Raw genomic sequence first — 10,092 nt, forward strand, 5'->3', positions numbered from 1 at the left:
AAGCCAGTAAATGGCGCTGACCCAACGGTTTCCACAAAATTAACATTGAGTTGGGCGTATTATAGTCTATAGTATTTGGTAAAAGTGAAGTTACTATTGATACTACTTCACATCAAAACAGACAGATGACTCATTACAGACTGTCAGCTCTTCTTATAATCTAATAGTGGCACATACAACCAACTTAGAGCGTATTCACCATTGTAACTTTAACAGAAGATGAGCAAGACCACAACAGTGCTTGTATCAACATAGGCGATAAAATAGTTAAGAATGTCAACGAATACGTTTGTCTAGGTTATACACTCAAACTGGGAAAAGAGAATCAAATATCGGAGTTAACTAGACTTAAACACATACTAAAGAACACTGAAATACCAATGAAACTATAATGAGAGGTCTATGAAAATGCATTTTTACGGTGACAACGCATGGATTGAAGACAACAACATTGACTCAAAACGCTATAGAACGTGCTATGTTGGGGATTTCCCTTGCAGACGTAATATTACGAGTGGTCAAGTTAAAGTGGAGCTAGGTAGGGAATGTCGGACTCCAGAATAGTGAAAATTGAAGTATCAGAGTTGTACTTTAGAGACCCTGAGAAACAACGAAAAGTATAGGTATGCCCTTGTGGCATACCTATACTAGATAGATGATATCAGGGAAGAAGAAGGTCAACCCTAGTTTCGGATAGGACAAGATCGAGAGAAGTGAAAGAGAGACGGAGAAGCGTATGTCCAAAAACGGATGGATAAGGAAGAAGACCCACCTAGCGCAACTATACCAATAGAAATGATAAAATATTTGTGCAATTGCATTATCACGATATAGGTAGCCGGTAGTATTTCTCAACGATACCGGTAGAGGATAGACCGCTACAGGGCTTGGCGAACTCTACCTTACGCTAGCTACTGATTTTTCTCAACGTGATTGAGCCCCAAGAAAGTCAGGCCTTTAATCCTTCAACTTGGAATTCATCCTTCCCATATCCCACTCGCATCCCGCTAGGCAAGCGTGGCGTTTTAAAGCCAACCATCTTCTAACCCCAAGGAAATGTCGAATTCAAAAACAAAACTACCCCAATTGGATAGAGCATGATGCTCGCAATCTTGCACTGAAACATCAGTCTGCCGCATGGGTTCTGGGGGGGCAAAAGTTCGGTACGAAATGAAAGGAAAAAGAAGTCCTTACTGGTTACCACATACAAAATCCGAACTACGTGACTAGCAGAACATCTGTAGCAATAGAGCTAAAAACATGGGACAGCAGAGAACTGTGTGAGACAAGAATGCGAGAGAAGACATCTACCGTGCTTAAGTCAGGATATCAACTTTTCCGAAGGACCTCCACCGACCACTATTGTTTGAGAGAGTAGCTCTTCTCGTCCACCATAGACTCAAACGCTAAATCGCCAACAGCAGAGCGTTATCAGACTGAGTTATCTACTTTGAGTTAAGTCGCAGAAGAGGAAGTGGGACAGTTCTACGAAGAAAGCGCGACAGCTATGAGCTTGGAGCGAGCATAACACACGGTGATTCCAGGCGATTTTAGCGCTAAAATTGGAGAGAAACAAGTGGGAGACCCGGACAACTTTGGTTCATATGGCATGGCCAAGAGAAACGACAGCGGACAGTTGCTCTTAGAATTCCTAAACAAGGAGAACCTGACGTTTCTGAATAAAGAGTCCAAGCAACGAAAGTGGACGAGGAAAGAGTCCAAGCTACGATATTGATTATATCCTAACCACAGCGAAACAACACTACACCGATTCATTTGTTCTAGATCGTTTCAATATACGAAGTGACCACCGGCTTAGAACAAACATATGTAATAAATACTCGCTCAAAAGAAAAAGATGATCCAGAAAAAATTGTCAGCTACCCTACTTGAACTCCAACACAAGAGAGATAAATATCATTTCTATATAGAACAAAAACTTCAATCTTAAGAGACGCTGAAAGATCCTTAACACCGATCCTTAACATCCGATCCAGAAAAGTAACCAAAAGCATCCAAACCTCAGTGAACCAAGTATGCTCACTACAAAAGGGCAGGCCATCAAAGCTTAGTGCAGCAACAATAAATCTGCAAAAGACTCGAAGAGAAATGGATCGAGATTAGCCAGACTAGAGCGTCATTGACATGAAATTAAAGAGAGAGATAAGGAGTGGTCTTAGATACCCTAACACGCATCTTATTAGAATTTAGAAGGAATTTAGATGACAAGAGGAAAACAGACCAAACGAAAAATGAGAAATGCACAAGAAACAGTAATGTATGAAGAGCAGGAGATCGTGACCATAATTCAAAGCTTTTACCGGAAGCGCTACAGACAGGAAATGCCAGACACAGGTTACCAAAGAGATAACAGAGCACAAATTCTAAATGTGGCATCAGAAGAAATACGGGAGATCGACACATCCGAACTACGGGAGGAACTGAGATCTACGAAAAAGCGCAAGGCTCTAGGAGAAGACCGAATTACGGCAGAAATGCTGAACGAAGTTGGCAGTAATACTGAAAAAAGTAATCCTCATCCTGCTGAAAAAGAAGGACCGCATCGCCGAAGCGTGGAGAAACGCCGAAGTCAAAATCCTATTTAAGAAAGGCCACTGGAGCAACATTGAAAATTACGGCCCCATCAGCGTCCTATCTATCTTGTACAAGTTACTTAGTAAGGTCCTGACCAGAAGCCTGAGTAAAAAATTACACTTCCACCAACCCATGGAACAAGCGGGATTCAAAAGAGGCCATAGCACCACCGACCAGATCCAGACTGTGCGGGCAATGATGATAAATTTAGAGAATACAATGTCCCACTTCACCCTGGGTTTGTTGACTATCCAAAGGCATAAGACTTGTTAAATGAATGGGAAGCACTAAATGAATTGTATAAAGCTAGTGTCCACTTACAATACTACACGCTGATAAAGAACTGCTTTGAAATGCGACTTTTCCCGTGAAGATAACAGAAATCCCATAAAGAAAGGAGTTAGACAAGGAGACTCAATATCCCCAAAACTTTTCGCCTTGGCTTTGGAAAAAGTGTTCAAGACCTTGCTGGAATGGGAGTTAAACGTCATTAACATTGACGGGAGGTATTTGAATCATCTACGTTCTGAAGACGACACTGTCTGTACTGACGACACATGGTAAAGGAGCTAAAAGAATGTAGCTAAGTCCAAGATCATGAGTCCTTATAACACTTAAATCATCCTAGACAACCTTAAAATTGGATCAGTGGATGAATACGTAAAGCTAGGCCATAAAATAAAGTTAGGGAGTGAAAACCAACAAGGATGCGCCGCACTTGGGCAAAGCATGGTAACCTCTCAGGACACGCCCTCTGCAAAAAACACCTGGAGGGGGTGCGAAATAGAGGACAAAACTACTCTACATATCAAGTGTCATTGCAAGTCATATGCAACGACTCCTGGGAGGGATGAAGTTCTACCAGATGAGGTGGTGCGTGCGAACCTCAAGATTCTTCTGGAATTCATTGAATACACAGGGATGATGAGGGAGTAAAATACGAGGGCACAATAGGACAGAAATGACCGCGGTGCTTGGCCAAACACCACCTCGGCGGTGAGGAAAGGGTGTTACTGCGTAAACAGCTTAGCTGGAGTCTCACACAGCCCAGAGCGACAGATCACTAGCTCTGGGTGTGCGTAACAGAGCATTTCCTAAACCTCACCGAGAAAAATAATGGTAACCTCTATGACAAGATAAGAAATCCCAAAACTCCAATTAATCTAAAGCGGAGGGTGAGATAACCTTCCTTGAGGCTATGATATATGAAATAGAAAATCTGCTACAGTTTGAACCTAGAAAAAATTGTTTATTTGTTGTAGGGATTATCTGGCTCTTACACCACAAGTGTGAGTTTACAGGATATTTTGTATATGTTATCCCATGGTAATAGTAAAGATTTATCTTCCAATTCTGTATTTTCGTCGTATCAGCTTCTAAAAAATMACTTTGCATCAAGTTAATTGGAAATCCGCGTCTCGATCGTCGCTCGGCATATCTATATTCGCTTAAAACTTTTATACTGACAAACAACTGATACCCATAGGAAAATGTCCACTTAGAAATAGGGCCTGTTCTTAGTAGGTCAAAGGGGAAGCAGAGTGTTGCGTGACTTTACTTGCGAGATTCGCATTTAATTTATTATTTTTTATTATGATTTTATCATTTAAAAATGCAATCTTCCACCTTATAACTATCAGTAAATTTTGGTCATTATAAACCTTTTCCAATTGAAATACGCGTTGCACTGGAATGCTTTGCATGTTAGAATTTCACATTCGACACACACAACCACTTTTAAATGCAGATTGCAAGATTGTAAAAACTGCCGGTATAAAATATTTCGGAAAAATTTCCGCGAACCTTTTGTTAGTAAATGCAATAAGAACCATTAACGTATTATGCACAAAATTACCTTTCAGCATTCAGCTGTTGACATGCTATCACTTTTACTTTCTTCAACAATTTTCCCTTTTTTTAACTTCTTTCATTTAACACACTGACAAGATTTAACGAATTTAAAGCTTCCCCCAAGGAAGATGCACTTACTTAATTTTATGAATGATATACATATCTTAATTTTTGAAGAGCACGCTTTAAAAACTAACCACAAACGTAACTCGGACAGGTGGTGTTATACATATTAGTGGTCTGTACTATTATTCTGGGACATTACCAGTAATCTTTAGGAGTGCCACCAATCTTTAAAAATTATATGTAGTAATTTCCATTAGCCGTTTTAACTGAGCGAAACATTCAAGAGATATGAAAATATCACACTACAAGTCACAACTACTGCTTCAATGTTTTCTGCTAAAAGTTCAGCTGGATTTTTCAGGCTCGCCATACAAAGATTTCCATGAAAAAAATCATTGCAGAAGCATTGATCATTTTAAGTCGACGTAGGTATTATTTCAAATTCAATAATAGAAATATGAACCAAAGACCATCAAAAGCTAACATATTTTATTCATGTGGGAATCAAACTGGCGGTTTTATGTGTGTATGTTCAAAGTGTTTCTTCATATGGGTAGAAATTATATATAATTGAACTGACTTGTTCAATATATAATTGAAGTGCCTTGTTAAAAAACAATTTTTTGCTTGTACATTTAAGAGTCGCAATATCGAGCAAATAAGGGACGAAACATCAAATGTATAAAATGGCTAAAATCATAATAATAATAATAAATGCTACTAAAATCAACAAGATAATATTTTTATAGAGATTAAAATATTTCCAAAAATTCCATACATAGCATAGTACGTAAACGAGAGAATACTACAGACTACGCTAAAGATGAAGAACACGATGACACATTTGCTGAGCATTAGAGTGTAACGCAGAAAGCGGCACGGACACAAAAGCTCCACACAACACCGTGTTACCCAGTGTGCGACGCAAATCCGCCATATTTGTTCTTACTGTGATTTCGATACAAAAAAAATACTTCAAAATTTGTTGTATTGTTTGATGATGCAACCGCGCCCAGGTAGCACAACTGATCAATTAGACGTCTGCGAGACGTCCATATTAAGTCATTTTTGGTCAGTACGTCAATTGACTTAGAAAAGACGTTAATACTTGGACGTCTGTTAATCAGATATATATGGACGTCCGTCCAATGGACCGCCGAGGATGGTCATTTTTTAGTCACTAAAATAAGCTTTATTTCAGACGTCCTTATGTTCACTAAATGACGTCTCGCCTTATTTGGAGAAAATTTTTATCTAACTTTAAATGTCTCTTTATAATAATTTTAAATTTTCAGTAATTTATTTTTTAATTGCCTGTCTGTCAGCATTGCATAAGGATGAATCCTGCTCCCAACACTCTACAGTCAGGACACAAAATTCATTTAGTTCTTATTTTCAAAAGCCAAAGCGAAAGGAACAAACCAGACAGACCAACATAATTTTTTTAATAATATTAAATATAATCTTTAAAGATTAGATAGATTAGATTAGATAAATTACAATCAACCTCTATGATTAGACAAATTAACAATAATTCTCGTCTGTCCCTCTGTCTAAAGTAAAATTAATTGTGTGATTGTCTATTATGCCATTTATTTCTTGTCAATTTGTTCGCGCCAAGTTGATTGGATTTTAGTTAGGTTAAAAACGCAGATCCCCGGCACTTTGGCGTGACTGGTATTCTGAACTTGTACTTTGTACTTGTCTTGTTTTATGTGATTAATGTGTTAATGGGCTGTTAGTTCACTATTATACGAAACTTTTCACACAATGGTATGTAACACCTATTTATACATTGTATTTATAGTTGTACCGAGCTTTTCTATTGTGGTCTGGGATAAATAGTGGAACGCTTATAAGTAACAGTGTGTGGTCTATTCAGAACTATGTGCCGAGACAATATATGTATGTAGATAGGTATATACTGTCTTTTGCCAACTTTCTTTCTAAAAACAAGATCTGGCTGGTTTGGAGCCACAGAAGTAACCCAACTTTTGAAGAACAAAAAGCATAATTTTAATATAAAAGAATAAAACATTGGTTTTTAATTGTGAAGGTAATATAAGTAGTATTACTTTCCGATTAGCAGGTGTGAAACTGTGATATACTTGTAATGTATCAGATGGTACAGTTAGACGAATTTGCGGGCAGTACCCTGGCAGTGATCAACCAGAACTGGCTCACACCACTCAAGCAAGAGATACTGTGACCTCCGATTAAGGGGAGGAAAGCGTTTAGAGAGGCTCTTACTGACGGAGTCCAAGCTGACAGCAATTGGAGGCCTTTTGAAATAAAAAGAGTTTTCTTTCGAACGGGTTCCTAATAATAGTAGTTTTTTTTTATCTGTCCTCCGGTTTTTATTATTATTTTTGTGGCTGGTCAGAACTACTTTTAATTAATTAAAGTTGTAACCATCTTTGCTTGCTTCCTGTCAATAAAATACGATTTAAGATTCTATAGTGTCTTATTGTAACCAAAACATTTCCTCAATATAAAGTAATTGTACTGACCATGTACAGACCTAAAACCGACGTTTAAGTGACGTCAATAAGCAGACGTATGGCCGACGTCATTAAACAGACGTCTGGCAGATGTGTCATGCAGCGGTCATTTGGACGTCCAAATGACCAGCTATCTGACGTCTTCTGGCCGAATCTCATGTCGTCGTTTAGACGTCCATAAGACGTAGTGTGCTACCTGGGCGTGAAACTGCTTTCGATATTCCTATGCTAATGACTAATTTTCGCTGACCGCACGCAGCATCCCGCTTTTGTCTGTTTGCAACCTCCGCGTTGATGGTGGTTGCAATAATTTGGACTGAAAATGCGTTGGTGCACAAAGGCCCAAACCCCCAGGCCTAGTTCAAGGTGTTGCACCGTAAACAGCGACACACACACAGAGCGCCACCAACACAAATGTGCAACACAAGATAGTGTTACCCTGGCCTAATGAAAGGACAGCTGGCAATCAACATCTCAAGAGATGCTAAGGCGACCCAATTAACAAATTGAAAGATCTAGTTAAAGGAGGAGAAGAAAAAGAGAAAAATGCACAAAACATTGGAAGCCTCTGCTTAGACATAGTTAGTAACACTGTGGTGGGTTCGGCTTTTCTTCTTGTTCTAACTCACTGCGCCGCACTTTAAATTGCGCTCAGCATTTAACCCAGGAGCAGATTAGAGCTTTATGTTTTCCAGAACTGGCATTTTAATAGCTAAGAAAAGGACATCATATTTTTTAAGTAACGTTTTTTCAAGTAGGACTGCACGGCTCAGTTATTGCTCCGGTGCGTGATGTTGGAAAAAATTGGAAAGTTAGCTCACAGTGTGAATTTGTTACCGAATGAGCTATTGGTTACCCACTTCATCATAAATTCAACTTGAAGTCATACTTCAAATAAAATGCAAAATTTCAATATGATATACAAGATTTGGCCAAAGTGTTGTTGATTATGCCACTTTTTCGCCCACTTCTCAGCAGCACAGGATAGAGCATTAAATGGCACATTCTGACTAATTAAGGCATGAGTTCTGGGGCTAGCTCGTGATGCAATAGGACAGAGGAGATTGAAAAAAAATAACACAAAAAGAACGAATATGATCATAACCACCAGACGATAATAAAATTAAGCTCCAATGTAAATTTTGATTAAGTCTTGAATCGGAACTTTTAAAGGACATTTTTAATTATGTCAAATTTCGTTGGTTTCTATCATCGCTTGGAAGTCGAGTAACACTTTCACTTTAAAGTGATTTTTTGTTTAGTCCATATTTTTATAAAAACAAAATACATTCCGTTATTAAATTTAGTTTTTGCGTTGCGCATTAATCGCTGCGACTGGCTCTAAATTTAAAATAAATTTAATGATTGGTGGGCGTTTGGAGCTTTGTTAATTTTCGTGATGGAACGTTAGTTTTGTCTTTGGAAATATTACCATGCAAACAGGCCTTCTCTACAAAAATTTCAACAATAAATGAACTGAAATAGAGCTGCTAAGTAAAGCATCGAAAGGACAAACAAGCAAAAAAAGGTTATATAATCATTTTTATTCTCTAGTTTTGTTTCGACAAGATGTATAAATATTCTGTTTGCTACCGACAGTGGACAAAATTGGTCGATAGTTCTTTGTGTCGTGTGTAACTAGGCGTCTAATCAAAGTGGTTTGCCACAACTAAAGTTCATTCCAACTAATATTTAGTAAGCGCATAGGATTAAACGTAGTTGACTATTTGTATGTCCGCATCAGCATCATGTAAGAGTAAGCAGCTTTGATTACCTACAAGTTCTGAATATAAAAACCTGAAAGCTTTCAATTTGGGCACCTACTGAGATAACGGATTCAACAGTCATCGGGCCAAAAGGTCCAATAGAAATCACTGAAACATGCTGATATTGCATAAGCATCATAAGGAACATTTTCCTATTTTTGGTGTCCAGATAATGCCAATTCATATTATAAAGATCGGCAGCTGTAGCTCGACTCTAGAACGATTTGTCAACGGATTTTGTAGCCAATTAAATTGAGTCTTCTCACCTGCACTATGATGTCATTTGCAAACAATCCTAAAACCAACACTTGCGCAATCTGCATTAGTAAGAAACACGTGCAAAACACCAAATCGCCACTTCTTACCTGAAGTAAAATTATTTTACATGAGAAGCCGGAATTGTAGTTAAAAGTGGAAATTAAATTGAATGAGAAAACACAAAATACACATTTTGCGTACAAATCTACCTCTACATTTTCTCTCAAAAGTCTGTCTCACGCAGTTTTATTTAAGTAAACGTTCGGCACAAATATAATGTTCAGTTCAGTGTTTAGTTATTGCGTGCAAACCGATTAAATTATAATGCATTTGAACTCAATTTTTTTTTTTGAGACAGAATAAATTTGTTTAAGAAAATATTTGTAAATTCAATAGTTAGGTAATAAACAAAGATTAGCACTTTTCTAATTGTTGTCATATGCGATGTTTTTGGTTTTAATGCATCTTCAATTTAATCCAATAAAGTTCGTCTTGAAGACATTCAAATTTAATTCACTGCAGTTTTTTTGAAAGTTTGCTTCGATTATATGGTAATTTTTTCTTATTGGGTTGAAACTATTTAAGCACATGGATTAATTTAACATAACCCAACGATGGAGAATGGACCAAACTAAATAAAAAAGAATATGTATGAGACAATATGTAACAAGAAGATATGTAATATGATGATATGTAACAAAGAATATGTAAGAATATATATGAAGTAAGAATATAACTTTCGATTCGTGTAAAAATTAAACAAAGAATGACGTTTGCTTGATACTTGCGAATTTTAAATCAATTAAATCAAAAGCACATTTGGGAACATTGAAGTTATTACTTAAACGAAAGATGCATTTTCAAACTTACATGTGAAAAGTATGTTGCAAGAGAAGCAATATTGATGGAATTTAGGACAACATCAACCAAAACGACAAATCTAATAGATTTATCTACACGCTTAATAAATCTAAAAACAAGAAATGGTTTAAAATTTGATAATCTCTAGGCGGCGTGTCGTTTCGCTAAAATGTATGCGATGATCTTCATTGACT

At 37.4% G+C, this 10,092-nt stretch overlaps 2 long non-coding RNA genes across 2 annotated transcripts; one reads left to right on the forward strand and one right to left on the reverse strand.

Moving 5' to 3' along the window:
- Positions 1–5,964: 5,964 nt before the first annotated feature.
- LOC125502943 lies at positions 5,965–6,967 on the forward strand. Its single transcript, XR_007280618.1, has 2 exons — positions 5,965–6,285; positions 6,599–6,967. It is a non-coding gene; the product is annotated as an uncharacterized LOC125502943 (long non-coding RNA).
- Positions 6,968–8,537: 1,570 nt separating this feature from the next.
- LOC125503003 lies at positions 8,538–9,056 on the reverse strand. Its single transcript, XR_007280642.1, has 2 exons — positions 8,838–9,056; positions 8,538–8,787 (listed from the first exon to the last, which is right to left on the reverse strand). It is a non-coding gene; the product is annotated as an uncharacterized LOC125503003 (long non-coding RNA).
- Positions 9,057–10,092: the final 1,036 nt, after the last annotated feature.

The sequence above is a fragment of the Dendroctonus ponderosae genome, unplaced genomic scaffold (genome assembly GCF_020466585.1).
Source record: "Dendroctonus ponderosae isolate FM_Combo_2020 unplaced genomic scaffold, Dpon_F_20191213v2 Dpon_F_20191213_11, whole genome shotgun sequence".
Lineage (NCBI taxonomy): Eukaryota > Metazoa > Arthropoda > Insecta > Coleoptera > Curculionidae > Dendroctonus > Dendroctonus ponderosae.